The sequence below is a fragment of the Urocitellus parryii genome, chromosome 9 (genome assembly GCF_045843805.1).
Source record: "Urocitellus parryii isolate mUroPar1 chromosome 9, mUroPar1.hap1, whole genome shotgun sequence".
Lineage (NCBI taxonomy): Eukaryota > Metazoa > Chordata > Mammalia > Rodentia > Sciuridae > Urocitellus > Urocitellus parryii.
This window is the reverse complement of record NC_135539.1, coordinates 57,104,402-57,108,382: the sequence shown is the minus strand read 5'-3', so window position 1 is coordinate 57,108,382 and position 3,981 is coordinate 57,104,402. Positions and strand designations below refer to the sequence as shown.

The 3,981-nt window shown below is 36.8% G+C and overlaps 1 pseudogene; it reads left to right on the top strand.

The window, feature by feature from the left end:
* Positions 1-2,266: 2,266 nt before the first annotated feature.
* LOC113178527 (cTAGE family member 2-like) lies at positions 2,267-3,228 on the top strand (annotated as a pseudogene).
* Positions 3,229-3,981: the final 753 nt, after the last annotated feature.

Here is a 3,981-nt window from a genome sequence, read left to right as displayed (position 1 = left end):
TGTAGTTTGGAATCTTATTACTATTTGATATGCTATTATAGTTTCTATACCATTTGAAAATCCTATAATCCTTCAAAGAAAAATGAATTTTCAGAATCCTCATTTTTTTTCTTTCTACTAAAAATTGGAAAAAGAGAGTGTAAAGGAATGGAACAGCATTTGATGTCTGTTCTGTTTGTCCCTTTAATGATGGGAATAACTGTTATAGTGAATATGAAGATGATGATGATTATGATGGTGATGATGATGATGACGAAAGTGTTATTGACCTGCATGTTCATATGAGGAAAAGGTTCAGGAAGTTCTCTTGAAAGTAGGTACAGATGCTTGATACAGATGCTGTAGATGCAAAGAAGCTACTCTCGTTTACTGACTTTTACATCCAAACAGAAACAGCTCTGACAAGTAAAGAGGAACCTGCAGCCTGGTTTTGTGTGTTTTACTTGATGGCTAACTGCTTCTATTTTGTATGGAACTGAAGATAATTGGTTTGAGTCCCAGAAGTGTAACTTTTTAGTTGTGTGCCTTGACCAGTAATCTCTCTGAAACTTAGTATGATTTCTGTTGCTGAAATTGAATATCACGCTTGGTAAATTATAGAGAAAAGTCATTTTATTTTGCTCATGGCTCTGGAAGTTCAAGAATATAGTGCTGGCATCTGGTGAGGCCTACTGGATCATGAGGTGGCAGAGGGCAGCAGCAGCATATGGTGTTGTAGCTTAATGCATCTGGAAGGGCTCATGTTCTTTTTTTTTTTCTTTCTTTCTTTTTTTTTTGATACAGGGTCTCACTAAATTGCTGAGGCTGGCCTTGAAATTGAGATATTCCTGTCTTTGCCTCCTAAATGGCTACTAGGATTATAGGTGTATGACACCATGCCCAGCTGGTAATTTGATTCTGATACAGGTATGTACATTGTGAAATATTCACCACAATTCACTAATTAACATATTTGTAACCTCAGATAACTACATTTGTTAAGAAGTTTCTAAATTTTCATACCCTATGGAACTGGATGAGAGAATTAGTTTACATTGATAAAACTGTGGCCATATAAATAGAATTGGTCTAATCATACATGGTGACATAATGCCTTTGAACTTTAGAGACATTTAGGAAACCAAAGACTACTAGTGAATGCTTTGTTCAAACATTTGATTTGGCTCATCAACAAACAATTCAAGCATAACTAGGAACAAAAAATATATTAGATGTTTTTTATTTACATCAAGCATGAGCTATATCTTAACAACAACATAATTTACCTTCAGGAGCTAAAGCCATTTCAAAGAGTCACATCTTATCCTTCTTTTTGCTATATATTTATAATGACCCAGTTACTTAGAAGTTTTTACATCCCATAATAAGTCAAAAGGAGATCTGAAAAAAGATTTTGAAGACTTAAATAAGTAGTAGTCTAGAAAAACTGAACTCAAGTTTTATGTTCCTTTTTAAAAAAAAAAATTACATATGCTGTGCTTTTTAAAAGCAACTTGTCATAACTGATTTGTGCCCATGGTAGTAACTCTTCTAAAATTACTTTTGAAATAGTCTAACTTGAGAGTTTCTGTATAGAAATATTTCAGATTACTTCTACAGTAAGTGTCAACAGGCTGCGGATGTAGCTCAGTGGTAGAGAGCTTGCCTAGCATGGAGAAGGCCTTGGAGTTTAACTCCCAACACTGCAAGAAAAGGAAAGGGAGAGAAGGGAGAAAGAAGGAAGGAAGGAAAAAGGGAGTGGACAGGAGGGGAGGGAAAAGAATGAGTCGTTACAATAAAAGGGCAAGTGGTACAAATATAAATATATAATGCACTAGCTCTTTAAATTATTTTACAAAGCTTTAGAATTTTAGTTACATCAAATTGGTTGACGTTATGATTGAATGGAATAGCACATAATAAGCGTTACCATGTACTGGCTGAAACTAAACCAAGGGGTGGGTGGTATGGAGAGGAGTCCTCTCTGGCTCAGTTGGGACAGACTTGAACCTGCACTACTTCAGGATGCAAAGCATAGTGAAGGGGCCAAGACTTCCCTGACAGGCACTTGAGTGTGCTAGGCCTCTGGGAGCCTATGATTGTGGCTTCCCATGCCCATGCCTATAGCTCCACTACCCCACCCCTGCAGCTGCTTCACAATGGTATGCTCCGTTTCCTGGTGCATGTTTGAATTCCTCACCAAAGACCTGAGTGTCCACAGCCTATTTGGCTGTGGCTGGGCAGGCTGTGGCTGCAACAGCAGTAGGAAAAAAGCAGCTTTAGCATGATGGCGGGGCCAAGGGCTGCCCCTCAGCTGTATTTGGGGCTGGTCCTGGAAGAAGTATGCAGGGCTCTGGCATCATTGTCTGTGGATATGAAACCAGGCCCTCATCCTTATGGATATCCTTGGGAGTTGTTGATATATGCAGCTATTGGATTTTTTGCTGTAATCTTGTTTCTGTAGAGAAGTTGTCAGTGTGTTAGCATCAGTTGTTATGTGAGAAGAGGAAAAAAGCTTGCCCCCAAACTTGATGGACTAATTGAAGAAAAATGTCAACTACTTGAAAAAGTGAGCCTTGTTCAAAAAGAGTATGAAGGCTTAGAGCCATCTTTAAAGGATGACATTTTGGAGAAGAAGTCCATAGAACAGAAAATTTGGAGACAATATATGAAAAGCTGGGTAAGTCTAAATCTAAACTTGGGGATGATATACTCTTTCTAGAAAAAGAGCTAAAAGAAGAGAAGACTAAATATTCTCATCAGGATGAATTGATGGCAGATATATCAAGAAGGCTTAAGTCCTTAGAAGATGAATCAAAACCCCTCAAGTTACCAATAGCCAAAGGTGAAACAACCTTGGGAATATTTCAAATTAATGCAGAAGGGTTTAAGGTAGCAATAAAAGAGGTTTTGAAAAAAAATTCCAACTTCAGGATAGTCAGAAACAACTTTTACAAAAAGTTGAAGTATGGAAAGAAACAGTGAATGACCTTAATAAACAGAAAATAGCATTGGAAGACTCTACAGTATATGCAGAATAAGTTCTAAGTCTCTGACTGAACACTTGGTGCAGATGAAAGATTGGGTTTCTGTGTTGGAGAAAACCTAAGAGATTCTGGTAACTTGGACTTGAAAATGAAGAGTGATTCAGAAATTGATGTGCACTTAGATGATCAGCCAAAAGGAGCTTTAAAGGAACAGTTTTATGATGCTAAGTTAAATGGCCCTTTTAAAACCTTAAAGAAATAAAATGTTTACTTTATTATCTGAAGTAGATGAAGTAAAGGAAGACCTGATAGAACATATTAAAAATTTTAAGACAGAGCAAGTATATTTGCAGTCAAAAATACAGAATTTAAAAGAGAGAAGCAGAATATTCAGCAGAAATTTAATGTCATGATTGAAAGATATGAAAATGTAATGAAATTCCAAAGAAAATTAATAGGAGAGAAAAATTACCAGGTAGAGTGAGAGGAGAAACTTTCCAAAGTAGATGAAAACATCAGCCATACAACTGAACAGCTGGAGACCTAAAGAAATCAAGTCAATGAACTTTAAGAAGATTCGAGAGAACCATTCATTCTTATCAGGGGCAGATTATGAAATAAGAAAAAAGCACATGATAATGAGCTAGTAGCTCAGAGTGCTAAAAGATACCTCAAGATTTAAGGAAACAAAATGTTCAAAACAGACAAAAATTAACTTAAAATGAGGTTAAATTTACACTGTTAAAAAAGATCCTTATGCACTGATGATTCAAATACAACCTTTGCCAGAGCGCATTCCCCAAATGGACCCTCACTATTGGGTCAACCTTCATCTGAAATGAGAGCTCCTCTTTTGGAAAAGAAGGGTCCACTCATATTCTCATCTTTGGTTCCAGTGGGAGGAGAAAGAGGCTCAAAAGGGTGAGAGAATCCTCTGGGACCTCAGATTGTCACTGAAAGAAGAAAATTAGGCTATGATTGGTTAATTGATCCTCAGAGAGTGCATTATAATATT